Raw genomic sequence first — 19,038 nt, forward strand, 5'->3', positions numbered from 1 at the left:
CATGATCTAATTCTGTCATTTGGTGCCTGTATGGTCACTTGGTGTTATCTGCCTTCTTTTCTTCTTTTAATAATTTTTTCTCAGATACAAAAATGGCAGTTGTGATGCTCTTCTCATCAAATTCAGTGTGTTGTGAGGGTTCTAGGAGGGAATGCGTGTGGAAGGGGTTGACACTGGTGTGTCACATGTGTGAGTCAGTTAATAGTTTTACACCCCCTCCAGGGCACCTTCCAAGGGACTCTTCCACCCTACCCAGTGTTAGGCGATTGCCATGTTGTCTCCAAGTGTTTACTGAATGGTTTATCCTGCAATGCTAAAGCTATGGGAACACACACCATGGCATGATGGATTTTGAATAGTAGTATATTCTTCAAGTAAAAACGGGAATGGCTACAAGAAAAAAGAGAGCCCAGTGATTTAGCAAACTAGACCAACGGCGCTTCTGGCCTTATTTGGGAAGTGGGCACAAGGCTTTACCTTTGTAGGATTATGTAGGCTGTCTGCTAATGCTTAGTCTATTTGCCTTGAATATTTGGGACAGAAAGCAGAAAAAGAGACATTTCCTTAATGTGTTTTGGTCTGTCAGCCATTTTGTAGAGAAATCCATGCTCATCCTTTAGACTGTAGATTAAAACCGCTCATACCAGCTATGAACATTAATAATACATTTATTTGCATAAAAGTCAAAATGCATCATCCCATAGCTCTTTTTTCTGGGCTTAGCATGTTCTTCTCTGAGACGCTTCGTGATCACCCTGACAAAACTGCAGAATTCATCAAACAAATGGAAATGATTACAGCAAAATCAGGCTTCTTAGACTTTGCTGCAATTAGTGGACGAGCATCATACATAGATTTTTTTTTAATGGTAAGATTGATAGGAGAAAATCCTTTCTAAATCCCAAAGCAGACTATATGTTTAAAATAATTACTTAGTAAAGGTACAACTTCCAGGTGAAAAGATGGTGGCTGACACCAGGGACAGTCAGGCCATTCTTATCCCTCCATCTAGTCACAGAAGAGTCAAGAATACAGAGCAGGAGGAGGAGGAGGAGGCGGGGAGGAGGAGGAGGAAGGTGAGGAGGAGGAGGAGGAGGAGGAGGAGGAGGAGGAGGAGGAGGAGGAAGAATAGGTTGCAAATAGGCTACAAGCGCAGACTGGGCCCCAGGGTCCAGGCTAGTGTGGGTAGCTAGGGTGAGGGTAAAGTGGCCAGTCCTGAAAATGGGATCCTTACCCTTGCAAGAAACTGCCTAAGCTGGCTTGGGCCAAATTTGAGCACCAGGGTCACATGTCCAGAAAAGGGGCTCGTCTGCCTGGACCTGGTTCTGAGGAATGTCAGTGCCAGTGCTGGAGTTGTCCAGTGGCTCCTAAGCAACAATGAAAGTCTTCCCCCAGAGGACACAGATTGTTGGCGAGGACAAAACCTAAGATCCACATGTCTAATGGTGGCATGGCTTTGGCTAGCTGTCTAGCTGAGTCTCGGATCCTAGGGAGCCCCGAGGGTGCCCGTGAGACTGGAGTCAGTCTCCTGTCCCACCTTCACCTGGAAGGTCTTGTCAGTCCATCCAGCAGGACGCCAGGCTGCCTCTGGGCAAACCTGTAGACAATTCCACCCCTAAAAGGGTCTTTGCCTGCCCAGCCCGGGGCAGCACAGTTTTCCTTGGCAGAACCCGTGTTTCTTCCCTGAGCACATTGCCATGCACAGTGGAGCTGAGAAGAGAGGAGGTGTGCGAGGGGGACTTGTGTACCTAGATGACGCCGAGAGGTGTGAGGTGACACTTGCTGGGCCCACTCAGGAAATGCACAGTTGTGTGCTGGAGCTCCTGACCTTACCCACCACGTGGACCCCCCGCCATAGCCGCATCTCCTTGTAGCTTCCTGGTAGAAACTGACCGAGTTTGAGGTCACTGTTTGAATCGTCCTTGTACATTCCTTATCCAAGGGAATCCTTGCCCTAGTGTGCTAACTCTTGGGCTGGACTTGGCAAAACCCTTAGGTAGTTTTAGGAGGCACTTGGGACCTGAAGAGGAAATCCAGAATTCCGGAGGGTTTCCCATAGTCTCTAGATACCCTCCTACTTTGTCTCCTAGTCATGCCTACTTCTAGGTTATTAGGTGTAGTTGTTTTCCTTTCTGGCGTGAGTTTTGTCATCAGAGTTTAAGACTGGGAGGCATCATAGGTTTCTCTTCCTCCATAGAATCCTAGATTTGTGTAAGCAGCTTATTTGTTGCATCTGCTATTTATGGTGCCTTGTCCACTAAAAGACCTTCCAGATCCCAAGATTAAACTGCTGAGGTCCAACCCATGCCTTCGAACTTCTGCCACAAGGGAATCGAGATAGATCAGTCGAGGCTGCTGTGAGCACTTGGCTTGAGACTCCAGTCTTTTAGGAATGCATGCTTAATTTTCATTGTTTCCAGGCTGCAGAGATGGCTCAGGGGTCACAGAGGACCTGGATTTGACTTCCAGCCCTCACGTGGCAGCTCCCAACTATCTGTGACTCTAGTCTTGGGGGATCCCACACTCTCTTCCAGCCTCCAAGGGAAGCAGGCATGCACATAGTACAAAGACATTTAGGCAGGCAGACTACTCATACGCAAAACAAAAAGATAGGCAAATAAGTAAATGTTTTGTTATTTTCAGTTTTTTTTCTGTTTACATGCAAATAGTTACATGTGGCTAAGAAGTGAAGAGTTTGCTCTAATATCAGGGTAAATATGAACACACAGGGCACGGACCTGTCAGGGATGGATTGGAGCCTTCTCACCTTCCTTGGTGTTTCTGTATTGGGTATGGCTGGGCCGCCTGTCATTACCTCACCTAGTTTGGAGGGAGTGTTTCATGATGCAGCCCAGTTTGGCTTTGAGCTTTCTGTGGAACTGGCTGTGAACTCATTCCTGTTGAGTCAGCTCCAGAATACTGGGGGTTGCTGACTTGTGGAGGATCCAACCATCTCTGCCACGCACGGTGTCTTGTTTAACCCAGTGACACAGTTTTCTGCCTTCTCTTGATAACCTCATTCTAAGCAGTGACAGATGTGGACCCCCCCCCCCACCAGCAGCATCAGCGATGGTGATGGGTGAATGTGTTGTATATCAAAGACCTTCACTGTACCCTGTATGACTCGAGGGACAGGAAGCTGTGTTGTCCTGTTGTCTTAGGAACCCACAGCCTTCCTTTCCATTTTGGGACATCCCTAGTAGGGCTAACCCCCAGCTAGCTGTCCTGGAAAAACCTTTAGATGGATTTACCAATGTTTAACTCTAGGATAATTTTAGCATTCTTCCCCTCATCTTTTGATATAAATGGCCTATGTTTGCTCTGGGTGAGAGGACTGTGTCAGGGAAGAGTTTTCTCATACTCTCGGTGGGTTTGAGGTTGTTGAGCTGTTCTTTTCTTGAAGTTATTTGCCCAGACAAATCTCCCAAATTGTCTTAGGAAGAGCTGGGAGCCTTGGGGAAACAGAGCCAGCTGTGGTGGGCCAGGGGCTACTGGAGAGGGAGAGGGAAATTGCTTGGGGTTCTGCCCCTTTTGGCATTCTAGCTCCGTTTAGCTGGCAGAGACACCACCCACTGTTTTTGTTGGCGGCATTATTGCAAGCTGTGTATGCTAAAAACCACCATTTTTTTGTCAAGCTATTTTGACAGGGATTTTTATCTTTAAATAGCAACAGCTCATTAATTGCCTTTCTCCCTATAATCCAGAACTTTCTCAGCCTCCTTATGTACCACGGGATTATCCAAATCTATGAGCCAATGGTATTTTTATTGTGAGTGAGGCTATGGGTATGTCTAAAACCAAAATGGAACAAAAAGCCAAAACCAGCTCCCAGGGTCCAAGTGGCATGTGCATGTCTTGCCCGTCATAGGACTTGGAGTCTATATAAGTGTAATTCCAGACGATCTGGCCCAGTCCTCTAAGTCTGGCAGAAATCTTGTAGAGACTGTTTGTGCTCACAGGGCCAGGGCTGGAGATGTGTCACCTGAATCTTGCCCTCTGTGGCCTCCTCCTCACAACTGCACGTCCTCAGTCACCTTGGAAGAGATGTTAACAACACACACACACACACACACACACACACACAAAACAAAAACAAAAGACAAAACTTTTTCTGGAATCCCTAGAGTTAAAAAAAAATCCTACTTTTAAGTGAAATGAGTCACCTCCCGAGGCTAGCCCTATCTCTGCTTCAGTGAGCAATTAAAATATCCATTTAGTGCAAGTCAGATAAAAGCCTGTGTGTGCAGATACCTAAAGACACCTGCCATCTACCCCGGTCAATGCTGGCTAACTTGCCTTTTTCATGTCTTAAGCGAAGTCCTTCTTTACTTTGGGCTTGAAGGCCTGACGTCATACATGATGGCATTTCCCAGTGCGTAAAACAGTCCTAAGGTTTGCTGGGGAAATCGGAAACACAGGATAGTTTTATGCCCGAAGCTCACTTCCCTCTCTTGTTGCTATAGAAATTATAAAAGGAAAAGCCATGGGGGTAAGTTTAATTCTGATAAGCTGCATTTTAATGCGTAGCCTTTCTTCGCTTGGAAGTCCTATTGTTTTATGATTATTTTAAAATGAGCATTCAGATGGTGTCTAAGCCGCTTAGTCAATCAAGCTTGTTAAAGGGGATTTTGTAGCACTTAAAAAAATTATATTTCGAAGACTTCCTCCAAGTTACTTGGTGGAATTTGCCTTCTTTGTTACTAGTTTGGAAACCACCTGTGTGGTCTCCCGCTATGTGGGGTATGGATTTAGTAGCAAATACAGGTCAGGTGCAGCTGCAGAGAGGCCATCTGCCCGGGTAGCAGAGCAGCTCCTAAGTGGTCGATGTAAACCATCTTGGTTGAGCATTTAGGGCCTCCCCACATGTGCTTGCCTATCGTATGCCCTCCTCTGCTTCCTACCTGTCCCCAGCCACTTTCAGCAGTGTTCTGTCTTCACACCCATGTGCCAGCCCTTGTCTCCTTCATCTCATCCTTCATGTCCAGAAGAGGACACACAGGATCAACTCTCAGTGCATCAAGCCCTCGAGCAGCCCGAGTAGAGCATCCGGGGTCAACAATGAGAGAATAGAAGCAAAGCCCCACCCCCACCCCACCCCGCCCCCCGGGAGTGGTCACAAGCATCATGCTGTGATCTCCCAGAGGCTTCAGCAGAGCCCGGCTCACAAAGCCAAGGGCCCTGAACAGATTTGCACAAAACTATGCTTATCTCCCTATCCTAGTGAGATGGGGAGGGTTGTTTATATGTGTGTGTGTGTGTGTGTGTGTGTGTGTGTGTGTGTGTGTATCATGGTCTGGGGAGGGCTGGGGCCAGCTTGGAGGGTGAAGATACCCTTGTATATCTAAGGCCAATATACTCGCTGTTGGAAAGCTTGTCCGCAGTAGAGTGTGCGGACTCCAAAGCCTTGGGTCTGTGCAGCTTGCCTCCAGGCTCTCTCCTCCCGGGGGGCGTCATATTGTCTGTTGGAAGTTTCACCTTTCGGTTTTCTCCGCCGGCCCCTCCCTGACACCTCCGGCTGTTGAAGGCGGCCACAAACACCAGAGATTTGGACTTTCTTCTCCCCCTCCACTCCCGTCTGTACCTTGGCTTGTCTTTCCCACTGGTACTCACTCTGGCTGTTTCAATTCCACATCTGCGGTCTCTGTCTAGTCTACTGCCTTTGTCACTTCGGGAAAGCAATTTTGTGTCTTCACCCTGCAAATGAGTGGAACTAGGGTATCTCTTTCTGTGTGACTGTATGTCCACATGTCACAGGCATGCAGGGATATGCATACCTGTTTCCTGGGACAGGGAAGGCACACCTTGTTCCTTGCGTGCCTTCTAACTTATTCCTTGAAACATGACCGACCGCTCTTTGGTCTGGTCTTGCCCTCACTGGCCTGGAGTTCACCAAGCAGGCTGGGTTAGTCAGTGAGCCAGTGAGCCCAGGGGACCTGCCTAGAATAGTTACCAGGTACCTGATACTTGTGAAGGAATAAGGTATCCTTTGGGAAGACTGACACTCACATTGGCTGGGATTCTTCTTTGTAGTGGTGCCGCTTTGTTCCCCTGTGTGGTCAGTTCCCTTGAGGATGAAGCCACAGAGTGGATGGAAGTGATTTGTGGGGTCCTCAGAAATTGGGGAATAGAAATCCCCTCCCTCTGCAGAGGTCAAAAGCCGATGGAGCGTCCCCTGGTGGCTGGATTGTGCATCTCTTACTCCTTACAGCCAATCAGAAAGTTAAAGGAGTTTGGGGCTGATAGGGCTGTGGGAGAGAACTCCCCGAGAGGCTTCAGAAAGGGACACTGCTGTACAAGATACGAATGGACGCAGTTCTGAAGCTGGCTGCCCCCACGGCTTCATTTTCCTGTGTCCTCCTCTCAAGGCCCCTGCCAGAGCAGGACACTCCATTCTCACCACTTTTTAAATGTCTTGTCTGATAGAGTGCTCTTCAGTTTAATTTCCCAAGGGACACTGTGATATTTGGGGTCAGGATTCTGATGATAATGAGACAGATCAAGCAGCCAGCAGCTATGGAGGGATACATAGCCCTATAGGAAGTAGTAGAGCTGACACAGAAAACACTGGCAAACCAGATTTCCCAATGAAACAGTAGTCAGCAACGTACAAGGTATGCCAACACTTAAATACATTATTAATTAGCATATTAAAACTCAAAATCTACATATGAATGAGTCACCATGTGAGGTGATGATGCACGCATGCTCTGGAGAATAAGATTAGATGTAGATATATTCCAAACATTATCCCTTCTTTATAGTGAATGCACTTAAAATCCTTTCTTCAGACGATGTTGTATAAACAAGCTTCCGGATGAGAACGAAAGGTACCCTCAGGGGGAAATGGCATGTTCCAGGATGTGAGAAACACTCGCAAACTGAAATCCAGTAAGTGGTTCCAGCGCTGAGCATATACGAAACCCCAAACATTTAAAGGGAGAAACAAGTGCCCGGTTCAACATGGGCAGTGAATTGACTAGACATGCTACTGCTGTGCGGCACGGACATTAGTGCAGACGGCAGGAGACAGTACTGGATGTTTGAGCATGTGTGTGCCGAAAGGAGGGAAGTCGGTGCATCAAAGAGCAATCTGCATCCTCAGGTTCACTGTAGTGTTGCTCATAATGGCAACATACAGAGTTACTCTGTGTGTTCACCAGCCAATGAGCAAATGAGGGAAATGCAGCACCCACACACACACACATACACACGCGCACACACACACACACACACGCACATGCGCACGCTTGCGAGTGCACACACATGCACGCATGCACGCACACATGCACACACACATGCTTGCGAGTGCACATACAAACACACACAGGCATGCACACGCACATACAATGCACACTGGGGGGATGATACTTCCTGTCAGCCATTTGCTGTTGACATGGGTGGGACTGGAGACCATGATGTTGTGCAAGATGAGCCAGGCTCCTGAAAGCAAGCAGTGCATGAATCTCGCTCAAATGAACGATCTTTAAAGTGTTTGTCTCTTGGGGACGGAGTTCATAAAGGTTGCCAGAGGCAGCGGGAGAAGGCAGGTAGGTGATGATGGCTGCAGAAGGACCGGTCAATGGGTATGAAATTCCAATTTGACAAGGCAGGAAAAGTCCGGGCACAGTTTTACAGTAGCATAGCTGTAGATGATGGCTGTGTCCTGTGTATCACAAAAAAATACAGAAGGAAAAATAAAATTATGTTCTACCATGATGTTTGAGGATCTTTATTTCAAAGGTCCTACGAAAAGCTGAGTATTGTAATTTGCCGAACCAACTTAGCTTTTTATATAGTGAGGAGAACCAGAAGTAAGATGGACAAGAAGAGTGCAGCGCATAGCCAGGTATGGTGTGCTTGCCTATAGCCCCAGGACTCTGGAAGTTGAGTTTGAGGCATGCTTTCACAACTTAGAACCAGGCAAGTCTGGTCTACATGGCAAGATCCTGTCTTAAAACAGCTCTGTCCAAAGGAGCAAATGCAAACATACAGAGAAATAAAAGAAGAGAAAGAAGAGGAAAGAGGAGAGGTTTGGAGAGATGACCCCATGGGAAAAGTACTTGTGCGAGCATGAGGACCCCTAGTTCAGATCTCTACAGCCCACATAAAGCTAGACGTGCCCACTGCTTTTTGTGGCAATGTGTAGGGCAGAGACAGGAGAATCCCTAGAAGTTTGCAGTTAGCCTGGCACACACAACGGAAACACAGGCAAATAGCCTGTGTCCCAAGTGAGGTGGAGGGTGAGGGTAGACCCCTGAAGTGGTTCCACACATGTACAAGGGGACATGTGCATCCGTGGATGCACGCACAGAGACTGTATAGACACCGTACACTCACATAGAAACACATACACCCACAAGAAGGAGAAGAAAGGAGGAGAGGAGGAAGAAGGGAAATGGGGAGGAGGGAGAAGGGGAAAAGAGGAGGAGAAAGCTAATGGTGTCCTTCCTTGGGTGGGGATAAAGAAAGTCTACCAGCTCCATCAGAGGAGAAAAGTGTGCACAGCCATGCATCAGTGCACAGCCTAGAAAAAATGCTCACCAACTGATTTTAGCGAATGTTTGCAAAAGTAGGAAATGAGGGTTGGTTCAAGAATATTAGTCTTTGCTGTGCTTGCCACTGGCTTTAAAACAGACTTGAGTCTCAGTGAGAAAAAGGTTACCGCCGCCCCTTTGGTGTGACCAAGGCTAGCACCTACAGATTCTTGCCTTCAAAAAGCGACGGGTTACAGTGAATTATGTTCCTGGCTCTTCGGGAGGCCGGAGGAGGAGTTTGGAGGATATGAAGTTGTAGACAGAGGGCCCCACACTCATCTTTCAACACAACTCTGTTTCCCTTTAGAACTGCCCTCACACAGGGCTAATTTATACAACCATGTTCCACGTTTAACTCTTTGTAAGTATTGGTGTCACTTCCCCTGTTCTCTTGGATTCCTGTGTGCCTATGTATAGTTGGACTAGAGACCATTGTCTCTCCCCATTATGCTGTGTGGGGCAGTAACTGCTGTTCCAGAGTTGATCCTAGTTTCTCCTTCAGTGATGCTGAGCTGAAGAGTATTCATTTTTTTATTTAATTATTTGTACACCCTCTCTAAGTTATTGTTTCTATTGCTGTGAAGAAACACCAGGACCACGGCAACTCTTATAGAGGAAAACATTTCATCGGGGGCCAGTTTACAGTTTCAGAGGTTTAGCCCATTGTCACCATGGTGGGACATGGCGGGCAGGAAGGCTTGGTGCTGAAGAGGGAGCTGAGAGTTCTTACATCCTGACTTGCAGGCAACAAGAAGCGATCTGAGACACTGGGTGTGACTTGAGCACATATCAGACCTCAAAGCCCATCCCCACAGTGACACACTTCCTCCAACAAAGCCACACCCACTCCAACAAAGCTGTACCTCCTAAAATAGTGCCACTCCCTTTGGGAGTCACATTCAACCCACCCACAGTTTCCAAAGTTCATCTAACTTCCCAGACATGTTTTTTATGCCTTCTTCCCAGTCATTGCAACCTCCTATTCCCAATCTAAAATAGCCCCTTCATGCCCTTTTAGCAGTGTCGTGATGAGGGTGTGAGCTTCCCAGTGATACCTGAGTGACAGTGGTACGCGTTCTTCTGATTGGATGATGCCTTGAGTGGGCAGGGAGATGGCTGGGCACATGATCTTCCAGCTCTTCAGACACCCATCCAGCTGTGGGATCATGGGGGAAGAGTTCCACCTAAAGTTCAGAACCTTCATGCTGCTGTCCACAGTTCAGATTCTGTGAGAGCATGGAGGAGAGCAGGACCTATGCATTAATAAAAGACCTTGGAGCGTCCGGTGCAGGTGGCCAATGAATGCCGATTCTTCCCTCCGAGTTTGACACCCTGGGGAGTTACAACATTTCTGCGGACACACATTTGTCTTGGGGAGGCAGATCTCATGGTTAGCTCTAAGTTGTCCAGAAACACTGGGTTTCAGAATCACTGAATCAAGGAGAAGAGCATGGAACAGAGAAGGACAAGGTTGCGGGGCAGTCCTGAAGCTACGAACCTTGGAAGAGTAGAAGTGCCTTCTTCTGAGAGTAGTAAAGTAGGTGGTTTCAGAAGCACTCTTATAAACACAGTAGGGAAGCCAAGTTTTCCTAGCTAACTTGTAAATCAAGAATGTCTTTGCCTTAATGGCTCAATGTTGAGGATAGAAAGTGTGTTTGATGGCTCTATCTGGCCATTCACCTGCAATAGTAGGTCAGTCCACATGTTCCCCTTGACCTAATTAAATCTTCTCAGTCCCCCGTGGGTTTGATTCTTTAATTGTGAAGTTAGTAATAGAAGATGGTGAAGCAGAATGAGTTTCCTTACTGAGTGTTCCTGGTAAGAGACACATTTCACTGTCCTGTAGTTATGGGCATGTCTGGATTTCTTTAATCAACTCCTCTCTCAAGTTTACAGAGCATGTGGGCATGGGGGAGGAATCAAGATTAATGGCACTTGGTTTTCACTCCCAGACTAACAATTTTTGTGTCAGTTGGGTATGCTGTTAAAAAAATAGTAAGCACCCCCTCATTTTTCTCTGAACCTAGAACAACAGAGTGAGAATATTATTGATGTTTGTAACTCTAGCTCCTCAGGCGCAACACAGAAACTCTACAGGGACAATGGTTGCCAATGTGTTCGCAGTGATGGTCAAGACCAGACAAAGAGCTGGTCACTTTGAATGGTAGTTGCCCCTCCCAGGATGCCGAATTTGATCGCTGGCTTTAGTGTCCCAGAAACTGGGCTGATGTTTGAGATTTCCTCTAGACACGTTCACAGCCCCTTGAAGCACTCCCGTTCCTTAAGCCAAACCCATACAATTCTGCATCGATGCACAATGTTTTGGATGTCATTCACATTGTGCCCATAATAGATTAGATACTGTTTGATGTGTGCCCAATACGGCCAGGGCCCTCTGTAAGCTTACAGAAAGAACATCCTTTAATCAGCTACAAAACTGGGCTTCATTGCTCATGCCAGCATCCCAGCATGCAGGACACTCAGAGAGAGAGAGAGAGAGAGAGAGAGAGAGAGAGAGAGAGAGAGAGAGAGAGAGAGAGAGAGACAGAGACAGACAGAGAGACAGAGAGACAGAGAGAGAGAGACAGAGAGACAGAGAGACAGAGAGAGACAGAGACAGAGACAGACAGAGAGAGAGAGAAAGAGAGAGAGCTGGGGGCCAGCGTGGGCTTCATAATACCCTGTCACAAAAATTCAAAGACATTAAACAAAAGGAATGGTGGCAGAGAGAGATGAGAGAGAGAAAGAGAGAGAGCTGATGATGGAAACAATTTTAGAAGCTCTTGGAATGATCCACCTTCATCTTCTGAAGATGCAGCTGGAGATCTAAGTCAGCCATGCTGGTTAATAGACTGGCCACTAGCAACAAAGAGGAAAGGCAACATTTGTCTACTTACTAGACAGGTAGGAGGAGAAGGGGCAGGTAGAGGCTACAGTGTTTTTATACTCCGTCTACAAACACATTTCACCCTGACTGTGTTCTTGAAGATGGATGGTGCCAGCTTTTAAGTTTACAGAGTAGGAGTTTACTCGTGTCATGAGTGGTGAGTACATTTGTCCTATTGCATCCCTCCTATGTCTGCCAGTTGCCTTGCCCAAAGCCACAAGACTGGACCCGAGACCTCCTGATTCCCTGCCCAGCTTGCCACGCTCAGACTGTAGCTCGCACGCTACAGTGTGAGATCATTGAGCGAGCACTTAATTAGGTCAAGAAAGACACACCAGCTACAGTGACCTTGAGAAGGTTAATGTTCTTAGTCCCCTACATTTGAGCAACTAATTGGTCCTAGAAAATGACTTGAGGAAAGCTGGCTCACTGCAGTTTTGGGCTTTGTAAGCCTTGCTCTCAGCCGGAAGGATTCTGCACAGAATCTGTTTTCCAATTTTAAAAATTATGTAACAAGTACGGTCTTCAAAGCTTGTTCTCTTTAGGGACCAAGACCATTGACTAGTTTTCTGTCTCTCACACGGCTTGAATAGTGTGTAACACGCACTGCCAACATTCTTTTGTGTGTTGCAAATCTGAGTCACACCATCGCTTGGCTGCCTTTAAGCAGGGCCTCAGAGTACTCCGTGCAGTCTGTGTTGTCTGTTGACTTGTGCTGAGGTCTGCTAAATAGTAGCCTCATTATGCAGATTCTTAGAATAGCAGGCCTGGGATAGCTTCACAGAGTCTTGCATCCAGTTGCTGACTCTCTGCTTTCCTTCTCATCTGGATCTTTCTTGTAGGACAAGGAGAACTTTGGGGTGGGCTTTTGTTCTTTCTCTTGCCTCCTACGGAATTTTTGCATTGCTCCTGTTAACTCTCTATGTCCCCTGAGCTATTCCCGTATCCGTTCTCTGTTTGTCCCCTCTACTAACCCCTTCTTTTCCTCCCCAGTGCCTGAATTAATGATAAGAAATATGAGTCCTACTTGGGAGGGTGAGGCTAAGAGAGAGAGTCAGATGCCGCCAGTCACTCGGTTAAGGCAGAAACTCTTGGAACAAGACTTCTTCTGTTGTTGTGGCCCAGGTGGTGATGTTCAGTGACTTGGACCCAGAGGATGGCTTTTCTCGTCCCTTCCATTCTGCCAAAGACAGAACACCAAGTCAATTCTTTTATTGCCTTTGTCATAAAAACTCTTCCCATAATTGTGTTTAATGAGAAATAAGCTTTTTCTAGGTTTAGGGGGTTATGGACACAGAGACGAACAGCAGAACTTTTTTTTTTTAAATTTCAGTAGCTTACAGGGTGGTAGAGCCACAGTGTGGCCACTGAGAGGTTGAGATGCACTGTTGTAAGAACACCAGGTCATCTTTCTTTGTAGCAGCGGCTGACAGTTGCTTCCTCAAATGAGCATAGAATCAAGTGACAGGAAGTTGTGACACACATTAATAAAACTTAAAATATGTAGACCTGAGAATTTTTCCTGAGGGTGGTGAGATGCCTCATTACGTCAAGGGCAGAGGATGCAGGAGCAGAGGCCACTCAGGAGAAATGTGGGGTGGGGGAGAGTGGCCGTTCATTCTTCTCATTCCTCAATCTCAGTGGGTATGGGGCATCTGGTTGACAGGCTTTGGGTGCCAAGTAAGCCAATGCTCTGCTGCCTGCTTCAGTGTGTGTCCTGGGATGCATGGAAGCCAAATGGACCTTTGATGTGAAGACCCCTCACCTCTTGAATCCACGACAGTGAGAAATGCATGCTGTTGACAGACTTCTCGGAACCTTCCTCCTGATCCCAATTCAGCATACTCATCAGGATAAACCACCCTATGTTTTATTAGCCATTTGCCTTCCTATAGGACATTAGAATAAACAGTTTATATTACCAGAAGAATACGTGCAATGGTGTGTGTGGTTCCTTTAAAATTTGGTTGTGCTCAATGAATGTGATGGACAGAGACATGTTCCTTGAGGTACCCTCATTTGGCAAGCGTGACTGACTGGCTGGATTCGGGAGTGTATCTGCTGCTCCAGACGATAACTTATGCTAGCAAAAGTTATCAAGAGATAGATTTGTAAATCATGACAAGCAGGCAGCAGCGCTCCTGGGCACGCATGGAACCCTGCCTCCTATGAATTCCCTGTGTTCGTCTTGGCATGACTGTTTTCTCCTCTCTGAGTGGATCCACTTAGAAGAAATATGACAGACAAATCAAGGGTGTCATATCCGGGAATGAGAAGAAGGGATTTAGCTCTTCGACCCAGTCCTGATGTTTTATTGTCCTTCTTCATCTGTGAGGTGTTTGTGACTAAACTCTGAAGTGTGCTGAGAGCTGTGGTGACCAAAGGACTTTTTGTTCAGGAGCTTTTTGAAGAATATAATGTGTCTGGTTGTCTGTGGCAGAAAATATTTGGGTTTTAACCTACAGATATTTTTTTCTAAGACACTTTAAGAAGTCAGTTGCATGCATGCTATTATACTTGAACATGTATGGTACTATGCTAATATAATTTATGAATAACAAACAGTGATATGATGTTTAAAACAGTGCCCCCCCTTTTTTAAGTGCTAAGGATATACCTTACGGCCTCCCTCAGGCTAAGTAAGTGTTTTACCACTGAGTTTTTCTCTAGCCACCCCCCCAAAATAAACCTGATAATGTCTTCTTAAGCTATTTGAAACTACCAATTTAGAGCAGTCTTTTTAAAAATAGGTCAGTGATTAGATTATTCTGGGACCTTTTTAAGAGCCATAGGTCCCTAAGGCTGGTCCCAGGAGTTTCTAGTTAAATGTGTTATTCTAGAAGATTGGCTGTCAAGCAGTCTACATTAGAGTCACTGGAGGCTTGCTAAAGCCCAGGTAGCTGGGGGCCATAGTGCCTGATTGTGAAGTTGGGGTGCAGCCAGGAATCTTGTGTTCCTACCGTGGTCCTCCAGATACGCTGGCCCCGGGATCCACTTAAAAATCCCTACTGCAGTGTCCGTACCTGAAACTCTAGTGACTGAAGGGATCACGTGACCGATCCTGAGCCCAGGATCTTTTCCCGTAGGCAGTGCTTCGGTTTATCAGTCTGGCAAAGACAGACATCCGGCTCCATAGTGCCGTGTCTGGACTGTGGTGCGAGGTCAGGAGCCCCAGGTCAATTGCAACCGCACAGGGAGCTCTTGGGAGGGGTTTAGTCCAACCCAGGAGTGGCTCTGTTAGAAGCACACGTACCGGCAAGCAGGGCCATCAGGGACCATCTGGAGGGGCTTAGAAATTGAAATAATTACCCCACCCACTGAAAACCAAAGATTTTTTAAAGATCCATAAGGAAAAAGAAAGCCCAGCTTGCTGCCATCCAGCCTGTTTAAATATTTGGAATCCGTAGACTGACAGGAACCGGAGGCTGAGGCAAGAGCAATAAGCCGTAGAAACTTTAGAAACAAGCTCATTTGCTTTGCACTGTGCAAAACACGTCCATGGGCAGAAGGCAGGTTTTACAATAGAGCACCGTATTAGCCGTTGAAGTGCCTGCGCGATGTGTGAAATTGCTGGATTAAACTATGTCGGAGAGCGTCCGTGTAACGCTCGCTGTCTGATCCACTAAACATCACGGTGCACCCACGAAGTTCCAGAGGCTTTTATTGTTTGCCAGGCGATTAAATGTTGGCGTCAGTGTGATTGATTTAAAGGGGGAAGGCCGAGGGCTCTGGCTTGTGGGTAAATCCACTTTTTCTTTAACTCTTAAGACAACTGTGTCCGTTGTGGGTCGCTTTCTGCTTAACCCTTGAATTGTGTCGCTGATAGCTGTTTACCTTTCAGAGTTTTTTCAGATTGAAATAAATGGGTAAAACCGCCGGCGGTTTGGTTTCATGTACTTTAGGAAAAGAGAACACTGAACATTAAATCTTTGGGGGGAAGTATCTTAGCGCTATTTTTTTTAATCTGTTTTCTCCATGGAGAGGCCCATTTAATACTTTTTATGCATTTGATAAAGCCTGCCTTAAATGGGGTCATGCTGTATTTAGAGCAAATGAGTAAAAATGCTCCAGAAAGTCCCTCGAGGGGTATTGTCGTCTTCCGCAAAGCGACTTTAAATGGGCCATAATTACAGTCCTAAGAAGGACAGTTGGAGTTTGTAAGTCCATGCCACCTGTTCAAGGCAGGGCAATTCAGGTTGCGTGTTTATCTCACACGCCTATGAAATGGACATTGGATCGTCCCCCACTTGCTTCTCAGGAGCCTCGGCTGCCAGAGCTCCCTTATAGTGCAGGCTATTAGCAATCAGTGTGGTATTGACTGGCCTCAGAGAGGTCTGTGAAAGGTGCAGACAGAGGAGAGCGTGAGATCTGCAGGGAGACCCGGGCTAAGCTGCTGGCACGAACTGAAGCTCCTGGGAAATTGGGTGAACTCCCTGGTCACACTAAACTGCCGTTTGTAAAAAACAGGAGTGGTCCGCCAGGGTCCCTTCAGGAGGCAAAAATGATGCAGGGACCGGAGCAGGGGAAATGGCACAGAAAGGCTGCTCTGCATTGTGGGAAGGAGAGCTCTGCATGGCTAAGGGACGACAGAGTGTGGAGCAGCCCCACCCCAGCACTGACATGGAGCTGAGCCTCGCTAAGGCCAGTGGTTGAAGGAAATCCTTACAGGGCTGCGCCTACAGACCTTGGAGGGAGCGTGTCCCAGAGAACGGTACAAGCTGTACATTACAGGCCCCCGTTGGGGCTCTCTGCAAAGGTCGTCGAGGCTGGGCGCGGGGACAAGCTGCTGTTGGGCATAAGGACCACAATTGAGGTCACCTCTCCCTGCACTCTTTCCCGCATCCTCCTCCAGAGGAAACGTGATCGTCTTGCTGACTGGGACAGGAAATGTGGGTGAAATGTCTAGAGCAGGGGTCCCCAGCCTTCCTGATGCTGCCACCCTTTAATACAGTTCCTCATGTGGCCGTGACCCCACAACCACAAGACTGTTTTCATGCTGCATCATAACTGTAATGTTGCTACCGCTTGAATCATACTATAAATATACCGTGTTTTCCATGGTCTAAGGCAGTACCACTGTGAAAGCATCTTTTGACCCCAGATGTGGCCGTGACCCACAGATTGAGAACTGGTGATCTAGATGGTCTAGACAGTTTGAGGAGGAGCAAGCAGTGTTGAGTGGAGTTAAAGCTGGTGACAGGCACAGGAATTTGAAAACTATTGATGCTTGCCTCTAGGGTTGAAAAAATTAAACTTAAGGAGATAAAATACACCTATATTTCATGTTGTAAAATAGGTTTTCTGAACATATATTGGCCTATATTGAGATAAGTATCTTGACATATTGAGATAGAAGACTCACACTGGGTGTGAGGAATAGACAAAATAATAAGAACATTGCCCCTAGAATGTAGTTTGTCCACATAAGGAATTGGTACCTGAGGCTAGCAGAAGACATCGGGGATCATAGGCTGCTCTTTGTCTGGCTTAGAAGAGCTCTTACACACTGACGATTGGCTTAAAACTTCAGCCTAAACAATCAGTTTCAGGTAGTGGCTTCTGTTCCCAAACCTTAGAAACTTTGGGTAGCAACTTAGAATCCCCCTGGCATGAAGTCAGGAGACCTGGGTCTGCTCTTCACAAAGCTGAGGAGATCACGGTGGAGGTGACACCCATGTCTCAGCAGAGAAGCCGTGGCTTGTAAAATGTGTGTAAATATGGGCTGGAATCAGGAGCAGCATGGCTGCCAGATATGGCCACAGGAAGTTTGTTTTTAGATTTAGTTTTGTTGTGTCTGCCACGTTTTGTGTGGGTGCCCTCAGAGGCTCAGCCTTAATGCAAAGGGAAGATGTTGAATCATATAGTCAAGTTTGTGCCTGTGTCACCCTGAGACCTACCTGAGTCAGGCTCAATGGTGTTAGGGGTTGGATTAAGATACTTTTCTTCCTCTGAGGGGCATTCCTTCATACTTATTTCTTTTTAATTTGGGGTAAAATTATTGTAGAACATTCTGTGCTGAATTTGAGGGAATCTATTGCCCCCCCCCTTTTGTGAGACAGGATTTGTCTGTGTAGCAATGGTTGTCCTGGAATTCACTCTGTAGGACAGGCTGGCCTTGAACTCAGAGATTGTCCTCCCTCTGCCTCCCAAATGCTGGATTAAAGGCATGTGACACCATGCTCAGCTAAAAATCACTTTTATAGTCTTCTGTGTTTATCTACATGTATGCCTGTGTACCACATGTGTGCAGCGCCTTCAGAAGTCAGAAGAGGGTGTCAGATCTCTGTGAACTGGAGTTTCAGATAGTTCTAAGAAGCCAAGCAAGTGCTGGGAATCAAACTCATGTCTTCTTCGAGAACTCCTAACCTCTAAGCTGACTCTTCAGGCCCTCATTTCCCATTCTAATGCTATGTTGACTACAGTGCAGACAGTGTGTGGCTCTTGAGTGATTTCCTCTTTTTCTCTGTGGGCTTTCAGATAGCAGTTGTTTTTATTTTAAGGATGTGTGTGTGTGTGTCTGTCTGTCTGCCTGTCTGTCTGTGTGTGGGGGTGTGCACATCAGTGCAGATGCCCACAGAAGTCAGAAGAAGGGGTTGGATCCCTTGGGCCTGCAGCTATGGTTAGCTGTGAGCTGTCTAGAGTAGGTTCTGGGGTCAGAATGCAGGTTTCCTGGAAGAGCAGTGATTGGTCTTAAATACCAAGCCATCCCTCCAGACCCAAGATACCTGTTCTTTCACTCTGCTGATTTCAAAAAAATGAAAACAACAACAAAACAGGGGGCTTGACTCTGGGACTTGTTTTTTGCTTCAGTTAAATACTAAATTAGGACCAGTAACTAAATTATTCTCTCTTTAATTGGTTGCTTTCCCCTCCCCCCTTCCTCCCTTCCCCTCCTCCTCCTCCTCCTCCCCAGTTTTGTTACTTTTCTTAAGGGAGGGTCTTGTGTACCCAAGACTGGTCTCAAGCTTGCCATGCACACCAGGCTGACCTCTCCCTTGCAGCCCTCCTGTCTCAGCCTTATGAGAACTGGGATTCGTTTAATTTTGATTCCGACATCATTTCCTTTTACCCTTTCCCGTTTCATTTCGATAAGCCATCTTCGCTATCACAGCGATAAAGAGTGGCATGTGAGGTGACATATCTTAAGGCATCGGGAAATGCACAGAGGACTCCAGCTTTAAGGGGTCTGACAGTCGTGCGTCAGCTCCGAGTGGCGCGTACTTTCCCCTTGTGCTTCCTCTCAAGCAACCAGAGCGAGGCTGGGATGGGTTGAGCTCTCCTCACACTGCCATTGTACTGTTCCGCGCTTGCCCCCTCTGCTGTGTCCGTCCGCCCCAGCATCCTGTCACATCATTAGTGCCAACAGCCATTTGGAAGACCGGATCCTAAACTGTTAAGACAAGCTTTTTCCTTGTGAGAAACCTTCCCGCCAGCCTGGTTCTAGAGCCGCATCAGTCCCAAATAAACACACAGGAGGCTATAATAATTATGAAGCTGTTGGCCTTGTTTGTTTCTTACTGACTAGCTCTGACTTAAGTATTTACCCCATAATTGTTAATGTATTTCTCTTACCAGAGAGGTTCCAGGCTTCCTACCCCATGGCAGTTACATCTTGAA

General features: G+C 46.8%; 1 protein-coding gene across 10 annotated transcripts in view; it reads left to right on the forward strand.

Annotated features, from left to right (window-relative positions):
- The window catches only part of Ptprm (protein tyrosine phosphatase receptor type M), a 649,476-nt gene that overhangs the window by 142,714 nt on the left and 487,724 nt on the right, over positions 1–19,038 (forward strand). The gene's annotated exons all lie outside the window — the stretch shown is intronic.

Source organism: Mesocricetus auratus, unplaced genomic scaffold, assembly GCF_017639785.1.
Source record: "Mesocricetus auratus isolate SY011 unplaced genomic scaffold, BCM_Maur_2.0 Super-Scaffold_100010, whole genome shotgun sequence".
Classification (NCBI taxonomy): Eukaryota; Metazoa; Chordata; class Mammalia; order Rodentia; family Cricetidae; genus Mesocricetus; species Mesocricetus auratus.